Source organism: Lathyrus oleraceus, chromosome 2 (genome assembly GCF_024323335.1).
Source record: "Lathyrus oleraceus cultivar Zhongwan6 chromosome 2, CAAS_Psat_ZW6_1.0, whole genome shotgun sequence".
Taxonomy (NCBI): Eukaryota; Viridiplantae; Streptophyta; class Magnoliopsida; order Fabales; family Fabaceae; genus Lathyrus; species Lathyrus oleraceus.
The window spans coordinates 299,463,105-299,483,491 of NC_066580.1; positions in this window are offsets into that span (position 1 = coordinate 299,463,105).

The following is a 20,387-nucleotide window of genomic DNA, read 5'->3' on the forward strand; positions in this document are numbered from 1 at the left end:
TCCTTAAAGATCCCTGACTGGTAGTATAGCATTGATTAGGGTTGACTAGAGGTCAAAACCCTAATCCCAAAGAACATGATCAGGAACAATGAACCCCTTGAGGATGATAAGACCATGATGATAGTGACATATCCTTTCAACCAAGATAATACTCAACATCCTTGAGGAACCAATAAAACCCTAATTGAAGAGCAACCCTCAGATGATTGATCAATTCAATAAGACCATCAGGCATGAATCTCTCAACCTCTCTATCTTCTGAGAAAGACTTAGGAGGATGACTTGCTTGTTTTCACATGACGTGCAATATGCAATGACTAATGTACTACAAAATGAAATGCAATATGCTAAGCTAGTCCCAAGAGAGGAGGGCAAATTTTGAGGTGTTATACCAATGCATGGCCAAAAGAGGTAAAAAAAAACGTGACTGGTTTGTGCAGCATACTTAGAAAATCTGATTGGGCCAGCCATGCCCAAAATCTGCCTAAAAAATCAAGTCATGGTGCCCATTTTAAATGAATGTATCTCTCAAACCATGGATCCAAATGAGATGATTCCAAAAGGATGTGAAAGAGGACATGGCAAGGTACAATTATTGTGAAGAAAGTATTTTCAAATAATGCCTTGAAGTGCAAGAAAACTGGCTCAGAAGTCTTGACAAATTTTGAAGATTTTGGACTAAGAAATTTTTCTAACTGTCCTAAAAAAATGTCTCAATTTGACTAAGCATAACTTTCTCAATTCTAATCCAAATGGAGCAAACTTTTTATCTCTAGAAAGCTTAGAACAAGAGGAACAACTTTCATGTTGGAGACATTTTCAAATGGAGCTTTTATCTTGATGCAAAATGGGCTTAAAGTGAGTGCAACGATCATGAAAACTTGCCCTAAATAGAAAGTCAACCATTTCCAAATTAAGTAACTTTTCCAATTCCTGATTAAATGATGAATCCATGATACAACCTTGATAAAATTTCACATGTAGTATCCCCTAGGCATGGATTTTGAGATTCCACTCTCAAAATGTCAGGAGTTGACTTTTCTGGGCCCACAGTTGACTTTTCCCAAACTGTCTGATTCCCGATTCCATTGACCAATTGAAGCACTTCTAGCTGAAATAAAGAGTTGATTTTTTGTATGTAGACCCTTGTGGACATGTGGAGGGCCATGGAAAAGAGTTTCACCCAAAGAATCAGAAATAAACTGATTTTATATACCAAACCCTAGTTTTAGGGCAAAATGATCTGGAACTGATTGCACTGATTGCCAATGGATCTTTCTGAGATAATTGTGAATCTTCCTAGGCCAAGATGCCTCTCTAATCATGACATGGATGAGCTCCTCTACTTCCAACCAAACATTGCCTGTTGCAGGTAGCCATGAAACCCTAATTTCTGATTAAATCCAGATGAACACTCTGATAGCTTTGAATCCTTCACTAATGAACTGAGGACCATAATAAGATACTTGGACCCCCCTGAGACCCTTGAGACTTGTATACTTAGAAAATGAAGTCTAATTCTCAATCTTGCTTTGTGTGGGCTCCTTCTGTTAAGGAGTGATCGATCAAAACCTGATCTCCATGTCACTAATGCAGTATGCAATGAGTATGACCTAATATGATGCTAATGAAGTGTAAAACATAATCCCATGCTTCCAGGAAAAATGAAGGGTAAATTTTGGGGTATTACAGCTGCCCCTATTCAATCAACTGGAAACCCGAAAGGAAGATAGCAACGGCTTTCGCACTTTCAAGGTATCAAGTGATTGAATATGATAAAAGCCCGAAAAATTACACTAAAGTGAAAAAATGAAGTAACAATGCTTGTCAGAATCGGCCAAGAGGCGGTCTTGAAAAAGAATCTGTCTGGTACGGTGAGAGTCGGTCTGAACACCGAAACAAGGAATATTAGCCTGAATACCAAAATAAATGGTAACATAGAAATAACCATGGCCTGAATGCCGCTCATCAATCTGAATACTGGAAATGACTTTGATCTGAGCATCGAACGATACTTGATTATCAAACATCGGTCTGAACACCGGGAAACTGGCCTGAATGCCACTTCGGTCTGAATACCAGAAAACTGGCCTGAATGCCACAAGTTGCATCGACCTGAATGTCGGAAACTTCTTCGATCTGAATATCGGAAGATATTAGATTATCAAACATCAGTCTGAACACCGGGAAACTGGCCTGAGTGCCACTTCGGTATGAATACCAAACAACTGGCCTGAATGCCACAAGTTGCATCGACCTGAATGTCGGAAACTTCTTCGATCTGAACATCGAAAGATATTAGATTATCAAACATCGGTCTGAACACCGGGAAACTGGCCTGAGTGCCACTTCGGTATGAATACAGGAAAACTGGCCTGAATGCCACAAGTTGCATCGACCTGAATGTCGGAAACTTCTTCGATCTGAACATCAGAAAACTGGCCTGAATGCCACTTCGGTCTGAATACCGGAAACTTGGCCTGAATGCCACAAGTTGTATCGACCTGAATATCGGAAACTTCTTCGATCTGAACATCGGAAAACTGGCCTGAATGCCACTTCGGTCTAAATACCGGAAACTTGGCCTGAATGCCACAATTTGCGTCGACCTGAACGTCGGAAACTTCTTCGATCTGAACATCGGAAAACTGGCCTTAATGCCACTTCGGTCTGAATACCGGAAACTTTCATGCCTGTCAGCATCGGTAGAAATAGGGAAAATGATAATTGAGGCGGCGCGTGGGCCAACGACCCCTGCTAGGAATAATAAAGATAAGTCATGAACAATCTTCAGTCTGAGTACTGGAAACAACTCTGGCTTATCACTTGGGATACCGAGAATGCCTTATGCTTTACATGCGTATGTTTGAATTTTTCAATGGCGTAATGCTCCATGAAAATGGAAATGCTACGCAATTTGGGAGGATGCAATGCAATATGATTCTACATGCAGGGATGCGAAATGCTTGATTAGAAAGAACGCCAAGCTGAGGCAAGGAATTCTGCTGAGGAAATGATCACAATCTTCTGGACCCTGGCAAGGCTGTTGGAGATGCACATCCCAAAGAACTCTATGGGGAAATGACCCGTCACACGGTGTTCCGGCAAATAACAAAATACCGAGGCTCTGACTGGGGAGAGAATGGCACTGAAAACTTGTTGCTGAGGAAACAGATAGTGGTTCTGGCAACCATAATCTGCGAGAGAGACGACTCAGCGGGGGGAGCAAACACCGATATAGTACCGAGATTCTGCTTCAAGGAAAGAGACCATGGGTCTAGCGTCGAGATCATCGATCTGGCATCGAACTCTGAGGAGTAGCCGCTTCTGCTGGGAAGATACAGTCTGGCACTGTCAACTCCATCGGGGATCTATAGTCTGACACTGTCGACTCTACTGGTGAATGTATAATCTGAAACAAATGCTTGGGGAAGTACAGCAGTGAGAGCCTGCTGGGATTGAAGAATCCAACGCTCGGGCCAGCTCTGCAGGGATAAGAAACCAAATTCCAACTGTTGAGGAAAAACATCTGCGATCATTTGATGGGGACCTTAAAGAAATGCCCCGAGTGTACCTGTTCTGAATAGACTATCCAAAGCACTTAAAATTTACAGCAATTTTCAATGTTTATTAAGCACGTACCTGTAAAGCTCTTATGTTTCATAATGCAATGTTTATCAAAAATTCGGACGTCATTTTTGCAAACAAAACAGTAAAATGAAAATGAAACAGAGATGTACTGAATAACATGATTTTATTGATTGAGTGGCCTCTGAATAGGTATTTACATCAGGAAGCAATCCCTGGAAAGAGGTAATTGCACAACAGGTAAAAACAGAAATTAATCTAATGGCAATGTGAAATGGATTTCTATAGGATTCCAGTTCTGTTATGATTCGCTCGTCTTCAAGATCCTCCAGATGATCAGCTTTCCGAAAAAGGTGATTAGGCTGTTTCCTATCCTTCGGAAGTTTCCGGTTATCGACACGAGATGATATTCAGAACTACTCAGAACGCAGCCATTCGCTTAATCCCTAACTTTTGCCTGGATCGCCCTTTCGGGTTTTCAATCCACCGGGATACCCATTTTTACCTAAGTTGCCCTTTCAGGTTTTCAACTTACCGGGTGTACAATCTTTTCATTTTTTAATCCCTAACTTTTTCTCGAACCTTTTTCATTTTCTTGGTTTACCGGGATGCCCATTTTTTTCCTAGACTATTCTTTTTATCGTCCAGCGGGTCTATTTTATGCAAAGTATTTTTTAACCGCGTCTGAGTTCACAGGGGAAGTGAAGTTTTCGCCATCCATAGTTGCAAGCATTAAGGCTCCACCATCAACAACCTTGGTGACAATATACGGTTCATCATAGTTAGGAGTCCACTAGCCCCTGTGATCTGTCTGAGGAGGAAGGATCCTTTTCAACACCAAATCTCTGACTTGGAAGCATCGAGGACGCACTTTCTGATCAATGGCTCTCTTCATCCGACTCTGATACAACTGCCCATGACAAATGACTGCAATTCGCTTCTCTTCAATAAGACTCAACTCATCGAACCTTGTCCGAACCCATTCAACTTCGTCTAACTTGACATCCAACATGACTCTTAGAGAAGGAATCTCCACTTCAACAGGTAGGACTGCTTCCATACCATACACAGGGGAATAAGGGGTTGCCCCGGTCGATGTACATACATAAGTACGATACCCATGCAAGGCGAATGGTAGCATCTCATGCCAATCTCTGTACGTAATGACCATCTTCTGCATAATCTTCTTTATGTTCTTATTTGCTGCCTCAACAACATCGTTCATCTTAGGACGATAAGGGGAAGAGTTATGATGTTGAATGTTGAAGTACTTGCACAACTCTTTCATCATTTTGTTATTGAGATTAGAACCATTATCAGTAATGATTCTTTCGGGAATCCCATAACGACAAATGATTTCTTTCTAGATGAATCGGGCAACCACATGTCTGGTGACCTTCGCAAATGACGCTGCTTCGACCCACTTGGTGAAATAGTCGATGGAAACAAGGATGAAACGATGCCCATTGGAAGCAGTCGGCTCAATCTTTCCAATCATATCAATGCCCCACATAGCAAACGGACACGTCGAAGACATCACATTCAGAGGATTTGGCGGCACATGCACCTTATCAGAATAAATCTGGAATTTATGACACTTCCGAGCATATTTGAAACAATCAGATTCCATGGTCATCCAGTAATAAACCACTCTCAACAATTTCTTAGCCATTGCATGTCCGTCGGCATGAGTACCGAAGGAGCCTTCATGAACTTCTTGCATTAACATATCTGCTTCGTGTCTATCCACGCATCGGAGCAAAACCATGTCGAAGTTCCTCTTATACAGCACATCGTCTTTGTTCAAGAAGAAACTTCCTGCCAATCTTCTCAAAGTCTTTCTATCATTGTTGGATGCCCCTGTAGGGTACTCTTGATTCTTCAGAAAGCACTTGATGTCGTGGTACCAGGGCTTGTCATTAACTACCAGTTCAGCAACAAACACATACGCAACCCTTTCAAGGCGCATAACATCGATCTTGGGAGCATAGTTCCACCGAATCACCTTGATCATGGAGGATAGAGTAGCAAGAGAATCTGTCATCTGGTTCTCGTCACGAGGTATATGATATAGCTTTACTGTTGTGAAGAAAGTCAACAGTCTTCTCGTGTAGTCTCTGTAGGGGACCAGATTAGGCTGGAGAGTATTTCAATCACCATTCACTTGATTGATCACTAGAGCTGAATCTACGAAGATGTCCAGAGTCTTGATTCTCAAATCAATGGCTTGCTCGATACCCAAGATACAGGCTTCATACTCAACTTCATTATTGGTGCATTCAAAAGTCAGACGAGCGGTGAAAGGCATGTGGGCACCTTTCGGAGTGGTAATGACAGCACCAATTCCACTTCCTTTGGCATTGACGGCCCCATCAAATATTAAAGTCCACTTTTCATCTGGATCATGTCACTCCTTAACAACTGACTCTTCACAGTCTTTCATCTTGAGGAACATGATGTCTTCATCCGGAAAATCAAACTTCATCGACTCATAATCATCAATCAGCTGCTGAGCAAGATAGTCTGATAGAATACTCCCTTTGATGGCTTTTTGGGATGTATACTGGATGTCGTAATCTGTCAGTACCATTTGCCAATGAGCTACCCTTCCGGTGAGAGTTGGCTTCTCAAATATATACTTGACTGGATCCATTTTGGAGATCAGTAAGGTCGTGTGAGTCAGCATGTATTGTCTCAATCGCTTAGCAGCCCATGCAAGTGCACAACATGTCTTTTCAAGCATTGAGTATCTCGACTCGTAATCTGTGAATTTTTTACTCAGGTAGTAGATGGCATGCTCTTTCCTACCTGTCTCGTCGTGTTGACCGAGAACACAACCCATGGAATTATCGAGTACTATCAAATACATAATCAGCGGTCTCCCTGGGACTGGAGGCATAAGGATAGGAGGATTCTACAAATACTCTTTTATTTTTTCGAAAGCCCTTTGGCAATCATCATTCCACCTGATAGCCTGATCTTTTCTCAACAATTTGAATATTGGCTCACACGTGGCTGTTAGGTGAGAGATGAACCTTGCAATGTAGTTCAACCTTCATAAGAAACCACATACTTGTTTTTCTATTCTTGGCTCAGGCATTTCTTGTATCGCTTTCACTTTGGCCGGATCCACCTCAATCCCTTTTTCACTAACAATAAAACCCAGCAGTTTTCCAGATCTCACCCCGAAAGTACACTTGTTCGAATTAAGCCTTAGCTTGAATTTCCTCAAACGCTCAAACAGTTTCTGCAAATTCACCAGATGTTCTTCTTCCGTCTGAGATTTGGCAATCATATCATCAAGATAAACCTCGATTTCATGATGAATCATATCATGGAAAAGAGTTACCATAGCTCGTTGATATGTTGCCCCAGCATTTTTCAGACCAAACGGCATCACCTTGTAGAAGAAGGTGCCCCATGGGGTTATGAAAGTTGTCTTCTTCATGTCTTCTGGTGCTATCTTAATTTTATTATAGCCAGAAAAGCCATCCATGAAGGAGAATACCGAGAACTGAGCCGTGTTATCCACCAAAACGTTGATGTGAGGTAATGGGAAATCATCTTTAGGACTAGCTCTGTTCAGATCCCGGTGGTCGACACACATCCGTACCTTTCCATCCTTCTTAGGTACTGGAACGATATTTGCAACCCATGGCTGATAATTTGTAACTGCTAGGAACCCTACGTCCAACTGTTTTTGCACTTCTTCCTTTATCTTGATAGCCATCTCTGGTCTTGTTCTTCTGAGCTTCTGCTTGACCGGAGGACAATCCTCTTTGAGAGGCAAACGGTGTACCACAATGTCTGTGTCAAGCCCTGGCATGTCCTGTTAAGACCAAGCAAAGACGTCGACATACTCTTGCAGCAATTCAGTCAGCCCCTTCTTCACATTATCTTCCAAAGCAACCCCTATCTTGATTTCTCTCTTGGCGTCCTCGGTGTCGAGATTAATCACTTCAATAGACTCTTGATGCGGTTGAATGACCCTTTCCTCCTGTTTTAACAACCTGGCAAGTTCTTTAGGGAGTTCACAGTCTTCATCACCCTCTTCTTCAGCTTGAAAGATTGGATTTTCAAAGTCGAAACGAGCCATAGCAGAACTGTTATCAATAGGATCCGGTGACGTGCATCTGCATGAGTGATGGTATGTGCTTATGAGTGTGAACAAGAAGTTAAAACTAAACAAAACATTGCCAAAATATTTTTTGATTTTTGAAAACTGCAAAAATAGAAAGACAGTGAACAAAATATTTGAATGCAAAAAGACGTCCTTTATTTATGATAAAAAAATGCAAGTGTCCACATAGATGAGCCCTACAATGAGTCATTACGCCCTAGGCGGAACGTAAGACTTGGATATGCATGAATAAATAAAGAAAATTACTCTTCAAGAAGAGTGGCTTGGATAATCTCTTCAAAAGACCAATTGCGGAGAACTTCACCCGGGACCCTTGGACGCACCCAGTTGTCAATGTCGCAATCACTATCCTCATCTTCTTCGTTGATTGTAGAGACCTGGCCGTACTGAATGATGCCAGCACTGGAGAAAGCAATCGGCCCCTGACGAGTCTGAGGCGTTGAAGTTGTAGAAGTAAATGTCGGCTGATACCCAATCCCAAACTTGTCTTCCTTTACAGGTAAATCCACCAGACGTCCCCAACCGGGAGCAACACCTGAATTTACCAAGGCCTGTGCTTGCTTGAAGTACGACAAAGAGGCACCTGCTTCAACCTCTTCCACTGGAGCTGCATCCTTGACTTGAACAGCCTCAAAGGCCTGACACAGGGTCTCATGAATCTCACCTTCTACCTCTACATACTTGAATGTAGACAGGTTACTGACCAGAATATCCTCCTCACCACAGACAGTGATAATTCTTCCGTTGACCGGGAACTTGATCTCCTGATGCAAGGTCGAGGAGACTGCCCCAACATTGTGGATCCAAGGACGACCCAGCAAGCAGCTATACGAAGGACTGATATCCATCACATAGAATACGGTGTTAAAGGTTTGTGATCCAATATGAATTGGCAATTCTACCTCTCCGAACACCAACCTCTTAGAACCATCGAAGGCTCTTACCACAAGATCGGAAGGCTTCAAGATCAAACCTTCAACATCTAACCTTGACAGGGCTCTCTTGGGTAGCACATTGAGAGAGGAACCTGTATCCACCAGAACATGGGATAACACAGTGTCTTTACACTCCATCGAGATGTGAAAAGCCTTGTTATGATCACGTCCAGTTGGCTCAAGTCAGAATCATTAAAACCCAACCTGTTGCTTGTATGAACATTTTCAACGATCCCTTCTAGTTGGTTCACTGAGATCTCCTGAGGGTACCGCATCGGTGAATGCCTGAGTCAGCTATCCTAATAATGGAATACCAAACTAGATGAGAACACTGCGGCGGTACCTGTTATGCAAGACATGCTAATGAATATGAAAATGCAATGACATGTTTATCAATTTCAAAGGGTATTCTACCCCTTGATTCCAATCTCACATTAGATAAACAGTGTAAGAAAACCCCGACTAGAATCAAGAAGAAGATATAAACCCCTAGGAATAGATAAACATGATGCATGCAATGCTTATGATTTAATTTTTATATCAGAGGAACTTTAGAGTCTTATTTGCAAATTTTGGAAATATTAAACGTTTATCACATACGGAAATATCACGTCAATTAATATTTGGAAATGTTTTAACGCCAAAGAAGTACAGTCTTGGTAACCAAATACAATACAAGAGAGAAGGAAAATAAACATCCTATGGATCCCTAGAAGCAATCATCCAAAGCCCTCGAGACCGGAAGATAAGTTGCACAAAGCCTTTTCACCTCCCTCTCATAGGCTGCCTCCATATCTGCCTTCTCTTTGGCGAGTCGATCATACTTCCTCTTCCAAAACTTGGAAGACTGAGGAAGTAGAGAAGTCAATGCGTCATCAGGATCATCAATAACCTGGTGCTCAAGGAACTCTATCAAAGCATCCTTCTCTCTGATCTGCTGAAGCAACTCCTCTCGTTCACGGATCCAAGCACGCGAACGGTCTTCGTCTCTCAACTCCTCTACTCCTTGGCTAGGGAGGGTTGAAGGCCCAGCCACAACCAAAGGTGTGAGTCTTGGATACTCATAAGGCATGAGGTACTCGGAAGCTCTCCTCCTAACCCAAGAGGTATAGGGTTCCAAAGCGATACAGTTCTTCGGTCCTAGCTCCTTCCTTCCTTTCTTATGGATCTTGCGCCAAGCGCGGACCATCCTGCCCTTCAAGCCTTGGGGATCTTTACCCTCCTGAAAGAACACACCCTCTAACACAATGTTATTTGGTTAATCCTTTAGGGGGAACCCAAGCTGACGACGTGCCAAAATAGGGTTGTAGTTAATTCCACCGCATGTACCAAGAAGAGGTACATTGGAGAATTCACCACAAGCGTCGATAATCTGCACACCATCATATACACGGTTGTACCAAAAGATATCATCATTAGTGAGAGACATAAGTCTCGTGGACCACCGTAGACATCCTTTGTTCTCCTTGAAGGCGAGCGTCTGAGGCAAGTGCGAAATAAACCACTTGTACAACAGAGGCAAACAACACACAATGGTACCACCGCCCTTTGCATTCCTCATATGCAAAGAGAAATAAGTGTCACCCAACAGAGTAGGAACGGGATTAAGAGTAGAGAAAATCCTAATGGCATTCACATCCATAAACTTGTCGATGTTGGGGAATAATACTAGCCCATAGATGAGAAGTACAAATATGGCCTCAAAGGCGTCCTCACTCATGGCCTTCCCAAACATAGTAGCTTGATCAATGAGGAAATCAGACGGGAGACCTTGAATTCCACCTTTGGTAGTCGTATGAGCACCAATAATAGATTCATCTATACGCAACAGATCAGCAATCTCTTGAGAATAAGGAACTCTCTCCAAGCCACTGAACGGAAACTGGTCTAGGATAGGTATGCCCACAAGATAGGCATACTCCTCAAGCGTGGGAAAAAGCTAGAAATCCGGAAAAGTGAAGCAACGGTACAAGGGATCATAGAACTGCACCAACACACTCATTAGACCTTCATCCACTTGAGTAGCCAGAATAGACAGAAGCTTCCCATGACGAGCCTTGAATTCCAAGGGATCTAATACATAGGATGTCAAACTCCTTAACTCTTTCAAGTCTGGTTGTCTGAAACTGTACTTCTTCGTATTCCTTCTTTGCTTATCCATGTCTGAAAATTTGCAAATAGACCTCTTAAGTTCCTTGAAAGTTTTCTCATTGTTGATGATATGGATGTGTATGAATGCATGAATGCATGGATGCAACAATCACACTCAAGGATCAAGAAAATCACACCACACAAAGGTCATGGGATGGATCAAGTCATCCTTAATATCAATCATCCATTTTGGTGGATTATGGTTTACACCTTATCAACACCCAAGTTCCATTGATATTAAGGATACACAAGAACGGATCAACCACGAATCAAGGGTTTGTTGCGAGTCGCGAGCATGGAGTCTTGGTTAAGAACCACTCAAAGGGAGTGTACTATGGTTAAAACTGACAATCATGTTCTACAAGAGTTTCCCATAGTCATCATCCCATCAATCGGATATTATCGGATAAACGACTACTCGTATTCCAAAAATATTCTCAAGAGAGACTCTTATGAGTGTAGTATCGCGTAACAATCGTATCAAATCTTACACTTGAACGATCTTCGCACTATGTCCTAAAAATAGGCCAAGATGGGCGTGGTATGTAACACCCTTCTAAAATACCCCAAATATTTAATTAAAATAACAACATATCAATCAGAGTAATCATGCAATTAAGGGTGTCACACAATCACTTCACACCATTCGTCATAATATTTAGTCATGCTCATTATTTAACTCAAAACATAAAGTATTGCACAATACGCAGCGGATAGAGATCAAATCGATCATTCAAAACATGTAACATATTACATGTAAAATGGTTCACAACCAATCAATAAAACATTCAAAACATCCCATCCCGATGTTACATCTATCAGAGCATGACCCACTAAGGAGACTACACTAGACTCCAAGCACTAGCTTCTACTCAATCACTGCTCGTTACCTGAAAAATAGTTGTAAGGGTGAGTTCCTCAATCGATATAATAAGCATTATAGAATATAATGTCATGTTAAGTAATTTAACACATTAATCACCCTAATCGTATCACACATTCAGTAACGGCACATCAACTCAAATATCATACTCAATATCAACACAATTCATACTCATGCTCAATGCCAACACAACACACGTATAACATTGGAATACATCCATTCATATTATACGCCACACATATATTATGCAATGAGACTCCATGCATGCGGTACCGACTATTCGTGAACATATAGTTCAACTTCACCGACCAAATCCAGGTACGGCTACCAAGCTCACTAGTCTCACTCATTTGAGACCTAGTGACTCACGTCACTAATTCCTCACCATGGGAATTAGCTACCACCCCAAAGGCCATGCTATGCACGCTAATTCACCTAGCATGCAAACATCAACAACAGTCCAAAATGACTAACATCACTAATTCCTCACCATGGGAATTAGCTACCACCATAAAGGCCACAATATGCATGCTAATCACCTAGCAATGCAACATCACAACAAAAATCCACAATGGACATATGCTCACACTCTAAGCCATAAAACAGTCCATTCACAAATACATGCATATATATACATTCACAACATTATGCATATCATCATACATCATCAACACATGTATCAAAACATCATATCATGTCAAATAATTATTCACAGTATTAGCACACTCTACTAATACTCTTACTGCTTAAAACAACGGGAAATAATCCCTATTACATCATACGCCAACATAGGCCAACCATCAACTAAGCACACAACATTTAAAACACCAATTTCCCACTCTGCAACAGTGTTAACCGGTTAACGCCCTGTGTTAACCGGTTAACGCAGCACAAACACGCTTCCTGCCCAAAACTTAACAGTGTTAACCGGTTAACGCCCTGGGTTAACCGGTTAACGCAGCACAAACAGCAATATCTCAGCAATCACAACAGTGTTAACCGGTTAACACCCTGGGTTAACCGGTTAACGCAGCACAAACAGCAATTATTCAAAATACATAACAGTGTTAACCGGTTAACACCCTGGGTTAACCGGTTAACGCAAGACAGAAGCTGTTCCTGCGCTAACACAAAGCAGAATGCAGAATTCTCCGCATTTTCCGCCGTTGGAGGACTTCCGGACCTCCGATTCCAATTCCGTAAAAAGCTACACGTTCGGGAAAACACTACCCATCCAATTACCGATTAAATTTCAGATTTTACACAACTTATTCAACACAATTCTTCAGCATCAACAATCCCAATTAGGGGCAATTCAACGGTTTATCACTACCCATTACATGCTAACCCATAATACCCATTAAACGACGATAAACCCCCCTTACCTGATTAATCCGGCAAATCTTTGAGCTCCAAGCTTTTCTCTTCTCCAACCTTTGCCCTCGCTCTTCCTCTTTGCCCTTTCTCCACTTTCCACTTTTCAGCCGCTTCTCTGTTTCACGTAAAACTCTTTTTACCAAATGGGGTTCTTTTTCCTTATTTCCCACTTATATATTTTCCAATAATTATTATTCCAAAATAATAATAATAATAATAATCCAATAATTCCAATTATTTAATTAAATTAATAAATATAATATTAATTTAAATCAAATAATTATCTTATTTTTATTGGGGTGTTACAACTCTCCCCCGCTAAAAGAGTTTTCGTCCTCGAAAACATACCTCAAGCGAATAACTCAGGATAAGACTCCTTCATCTGACTCTCAAGTTCCCAAGTCACATTGCCACCTGCTGGTCCTCCCCAAGCTACCTTCACCAAGGCAATCTCTTTACCCCTCAACTGCTTCAACTATCGATCCTCGATCCACATAGGTGATGTTTCAACAGTCAGGTTATCTCTCACCTGTACATCATCTACTTGGACTACATGCGACGGATCATGAATGTACCTCCTCAACTGAGACACATGAAAAACCTCATGCAAATTCGCAAGTGACGGCGGTAAAGCGATACGATAGGCTACTTCCCATATCCTCTCCAAAATCTGATAAGGACCAATAAATCGAGGTGTCAACTTCTTCGACTTCAAAGCTCGACCAACCCCAGTTATCGGAGTAACACGAAGAAACACATGATCTCCCTCTTGAAACTCAAGTGACTTCCTCCTCTTGTCATGATAACTCTTCTGACGACTCTGAGCAATTCTCATCTTCTCCTGAATCATCTTAATCTTTTCCGTAGTTTGTTGAACAATCTCCGGTCCAACCACAACACTCTCACCGGACTCATACCAACATAAAGGCGTCCGACATCTTCTACCATACAAAGCTTCAAACGGTGCCATACCAATGCTCGAATGAAAACTATTGTTGTAGGTAAACTCAATCAAAGGCAAATAACAATCCCAAGCACCTCCCTTTTCCAAAACACAAGCTCTCAAAAGATCCTCTAATGACTGAATCGTCCTCTCAGTCTGACCATCAGTCTGCGGATGATATGCAGAACTCAATCTCAGCTTAGTTCCCAAAGCCCTCTGCAAACCTTCCCAGAACTTCGATGTAAATCTAGGATCTCTGTCCGAAACAATACTCGACGGAATACCATGCAAACTTACAATCTTCTCAATATACAACTCAGCTAATCTCTCTAACGGATAATCCATTCTGATCGGAATGAAATGAGCCGATTTCGTCAATCTGTCAACAATCACCCAAATAGCTTCAAAATTCTTACTTGTCCTCGGCAAACCAGAAACAAAATCCATACTGATACTATCCCACTTCCACTCTGGAATAGCCAACGGTTGCATTAGCCCAGACGGCTTCTGATGTTCAATCTTTGACTTCTGACAAGTCAAACAGGAATAAACAAAACTCGCAATTTCTCTTTTCATTCCCGGCCACCAAAATAACTTTTTCAAATCATGATACATCTTCGTAGCTCCAGGATGAATACTCAAGCCACTACGATGTCCTTCCTCAAGAATACTCTTCTTAAGCTCGGTAACATTCGGAATACACACCCGATTACCAAATTTCAAAACACCATTCTCATCAACTCTGAATTCACCACCTCGACCTTGATTCACTAGAGTCAACTTATCAACCAAAAGCACATCGGATTTCTGACCCTCTCTAATCTCATCCAGAATACCACTTGTTAACTTCAACATTCCCAATTTAACACTATTGTGAGTACTCTCACACACCAAACTCAAGTCTCTAAACTGCTCAATTAAATCCAATTCTTTAACCATTAACATAGACATATGTAATGATTTCCGACTCAATGCATCAGCCACTACATTTGCTTTACCCGGATGGTAATTCAAACCAAAGTCATAATCCTTCAGAAACTCTAACCATCTCCTCTGTCTCATATTCAGCTCTTTCTGATCGAACAAATACTTTAAACTTTTATGGTCACTTTAAACTTCAAATCTCGACCCGTACAAGTAATGCCTCCATAACTTCAGAACAAACACCACAGCTGCCAACTCTAAATCGTGCGTCGGATAGTTCCTCTCATGAACCCTCAGCTGTCTCGAAGCATAAGCTATAACCTGCTTATTCTGCATCAACACACCACCCAAACCCAACAATGAAGCATCACAGAAAACCTCAAATGATTCCGACGAACTCGGTAATATCAGAATAGGAGCAGTAGTTAACCTTCTCTTTAACTCTTGGAAACCTTCTTCACATTTTGAGTCCCAAACAAACGCTTGCCCCTTTCTAGTCAACATCGTCAACGGTAACGCCAACTTAGAAAATCCCTCAATGAACTTCCTATAATAACCAGCCAATCCAAGGAAACTTCGAATCTCAGCAACAGACTTAGGAGCTTCCCACTTAGATACCGCTTCTATCTTAGAAGGATCAACAACAACACCACCTCTTGAAATCACATGACCAAGAAAACTAACCTCTTCTAACCAAAATTCACACTTCGACAGTTTAGCAAATAACTTCTTTTCTCGGAGAACTTCTAAAACCACTCTCAAATGCTCAGCATGCTCTTCTTCAGATTTCGAATACACCAAAATATCATCAATAAACACCACAACAAACTGGTCTAGGTACGGATGGAAAATCCTATTCATATACTCCATAAATACTCCAGGCGCATTAGTCACACCAAAAGGCATTACCGAATACTCATAATGTCCATACCTTGTTCTGAAAGCAGTCTTCTGAATATCCTCATTTTTCACACGTATCTGATGATACCCAGATCTCAAATCTATTTTGCTGAACACACTCGCACCAACCAACTGATCCATCAAATCATCAATCCTTGGCAAAGGATACCGATTCTTGATCGTCACTTTATTCAGTTGTCTGTAGTCCACACACAACCTCATAGTACCTTCTTTCTTCTTAACCAATAACACTGGTGCACCCCACGGTGACACACTCGGACGAATAAATTTCTTATCTAACATATCTTCCAACTGACTCTTCAATTCAGCTAACTCAACAGCAGACATACGGTACGGAGCCATCGATATCGGTCTAGTACCAGGTACCAAATCAATCGAGAACTCAACTTCACGCTCTGGTGGTAATTCATTCACTTCTTCAGGGAACACATCAGGAAAATCACACACCACTGCTAGATCGCAAATCACCAGTTTATCTTTAGCCTCCAAACTCGCTAACAGCATAAACAACTCTGCCCCATCTGCTACTTCCTCATCCACCTGCCTTGCTGATAGAAACAAACTCCTTCCTTCCTCAATCTCAGGAAAGATCACAGTCTTATCAAAACAGTTGATAGAAACCCGGTTAGACACCAACCAGTTCATACCCAAGATAACGTCAATCTGTACTAGTGGAAGACACACAAGGTCCATCCCAAAGTCTCTACCAAAAATACTCAAAGGACAATTTAAACAAACTGAAGTAGTAGTCACTGAACCCTTCGCAGGAGTATCAATCACCATACTTCCATGCATCTCAGATATCTCTAACTTAAGTTTCACAGCACAATCCAAAGATATAAAGGAATGAGTCGCACCTGTGTCAATAATAGCTACAAGAGGAAAGCCATTAATATAACACGTACCTCGGATCAAACGATCATCTGCAAAAGTCTCAGAACCCGATAAAGTAAAGACCTTACCTCCCGACTAGTTCTCCTTCTTTGGCTTAGGACACTGTGGGCTGATATGACCCACCTCTCCACAGTTGAAGCAAGTCAGAGTCTTCAACCGGCACTCTGCAGCCAAATGACCACCTTTACCACACTTGAAACACTTCTTCTCAGCACTGGTACACTCGTGGAAACGATGTCCCGCCTGACCACATCTGTAACACTTAGCAGGAGCACTAGAGTCTCCCCCACTAGGCCTCTTCATCCCACTCTGCCTCTGGAAACCCTTGCCAGCTGCATACGGTTTCCCACGATCATTCTGATTCTTGCCTTTCCTATCAACCCTCTGCTGATAGCTCTCCGCTCTGGCTTTGGAATCCTGTTCAAAAATCCTGCAACAGTCAACCAAGTCAGAAAACACTCTGATCCGTTGATATCCAATAGCCTGCTTGATCTCGGGACGTAACCCGTTCTCAAACTTCACACATTTCGAAAATTCCCCAGTAGCCTCATTATAGGGAGTGTAATACTTTGACAGCTCTGTGAACTTAGCAGCATACTCAGTAAAAAACCTGTTACCCTGCTTCAATTCCAAGAACTCTATCTCTTTCTTTCCTCTGACATCCTCTGGAAAGTACTTCCTCAGGAATCTTTCTCTGAACCCAGCCCAAGTGATCTCAGTATTCCCAGCAGATTCCAACTCAGTGCGGGTAGCAACCCACCAATCATCAGCTTCCTCTGACAGCATATGCGTACCGAACCTGACCTTCTGGTTATCGGCACACTCAGTCACTCGGAAGATTCTCTCGATCTCCTTCAACCACTTCTGAGCGCCATCTGGGTCGTATGCTCCCTTGAACATTGGAGGATTGTTCTTCTGGAACTCACTCAGTTGACGAGCAGCTCCCATTCCCACAACATTCGGATTCCCTCCAAGTACTCCAGCTAGCATACCCAGAGCCTCAGCAATCGCAGCATCGTCTCTACCTCTTCCAGCCATTCTATTCTGAAAACCCAACAAGCTAAAACAATAAGTACTGATAGGGTTACACAACACCTATCCCGTACAGGGGAAACAGAGTAATTACGACTCGACTCGACCAACCAGGCTCTGATACCACTAATGTAACACCCTTCTAAAATACCCCAAATATTTAATTAAAATAACAACATATCAATCAGAATAATCATGCAATTAAGGGTGTCACACAATCACTTCACACCATTCGTCATAGTATTTAGTCATGCTCATTATTTAACTCAAAACATAAAGTATTGCACAATACGCAGCGGATAGAGATCAAATCAATCATTCAAAACATGTAACATATTACATGTAAAATGGTTCACAACCAATCAATAAAACATTCAAAACATCCCATCCCGATGTTACATCTATTAGAGCATGACCCACTAAGGAGACTACACTAGACTCCAAGCACTAGCTTCTACTCAATCACTGCTCGTTACCTGAAAAATAGTTGTAAGGGTGAGTTCCTCAATCGATATAATAAGCATTATAGAATATAATGTCATGTTAAGTAATTTAACACATTAATCACCCTAATCGTATCACACATTCAGTAACGGCACATCAACTCAAATATCATACTCAATATCAACACAATTCATACTCATGCTCAATGCCAACACAACACACGTATAACATTGGAATACATCCATTCATATTATACGCCACACATATATTATGCAATGAGACTCCATGCATGCGGTACCGACTATTTGTGAACATATAGTTCAACTTCACCGACCAAATCCAGGTACGGCTACCAAGCTCACTAGTCCCACTCATTTGAGACCTAGTGACTCACATCACTAATTCCTCACCATGGGAATTAGCTACCACCCCAAAGGCCATGCTATGCACGCTAATTCACCTAGCATGCAAACATCAACAACAGTCCAAAATGACTAACATCACTAATTCCTCACCATGGGAATTAGCTACCACCATAAAGGCCACAATATGCATGCTAATCACCTAGCAATGCAACATCACAACAAAAATCCACAATGGACATATGCTCACACTCTAAGCCATAAAACAGTCCATTCACAAATACATGCATATATATACATTCACAACATTATGCATATCATCATACATCATCAACACATGTATCAAAACATCATATCATGTCAAATAATTATTCACAGTATTAACACACTCTACTAATACTCTTACTGCTTAAAACAACGGGAAATAATCCCTATTACATCATACGCCAACATAGGCCAACCATCAACTAAGCACACAACATTTAAAACACCAATTTCCCACTCTGCAACAGTGTTAACCGGTTAACACCCTGTGTTAACCGGTTAACGCAGCACAAACACGCTTCCTGCCCAAAACTTAACAGTGTTAACCGGTTAACGCCCTGGGTTAACCGGTTAACGCAGCACAAACAACAATATCTCAGCAATCACAACAGTGTTAACCGGTTAACACCCTGGGTTAACCGGTTAACGCAGCACAAACAGCAATTATTCAAAATACATAACAGTGTTAACCGGTTAACACCCTGGGTTAACCGGTTAACGCAAGACAGAAGCTGTTCCTGCGCTAACACAAAGCAGAATGCAGAATTCTCCGCATTTTCCGCCGTTGGAGGACTTCCGGACCTCCGATTCCAATTCCGTAAAAAGCTACACGTTCGGGAAAACACTACCCATCCAATTACCGATTAAATTTCAGATTTTACACAACTTATTCAACACAATTCTTCAGCATCAACAATCCCAATTAGGGGCAATTCAACGGTTTATCACTACCCATTACATGCTAACCCATAATACCCATTAAACGACGATAAACCCCCCTTACCTGATTAATCCGGCAAATCTTTGAGCTCCAAGCTTTTCTCTTCTCCAACCTTTGCTCTTGCTCTTCCTCTTTGCCCTTTCTCCACTTTCCACTTTTCAGCCGCTTCTCTGTTTCACGTAAAACTCTTTTTACCAAATGGGGTTCTTTTTCCTTATTTCCCACTTATATATTTTCCAATAATTATTATTCCAAAATAATAATAATAATAATCCAATAATTCCAATTATTTAATTAAATTAATAAATATAATATTAATTTAAATCAAATAATTATCTTATTTTTATTGGGGTGTTACATGGTAAACTAAGGTCCTTGGCTTCTAAGGCATATATTGGAAAGAGTAATGCCTAACCACGACTACTCGTGTGACATTATTGATCCCAACATAACCTCCACCAAGTGAATGGGCTTGCAAGTCAACTTGCTAAGGAATAACTCCACACAAGTCAACAAGACTATGCCATTCTTCTATCCTAAGTGCACTCGAGTTCGGGTATAGAACTCATCTCACGAAGATCACCAAGCATACAAGGAATTAATATTCAAACAATTTAATCATTACATACAATACAGTAATCCCAAATTGCACAAAAATATGTCACAAAGCAATATACCATACAATACAACAAATATGAAAAGTAGGCAAAACCCACTAGGCAAATGATATTCCCCAGCAGAGTCGCCACTTTTCTGTAGCGGGTATTCGTTACCATTAGAGATATTGACTAAATCCAAGGTAAACCA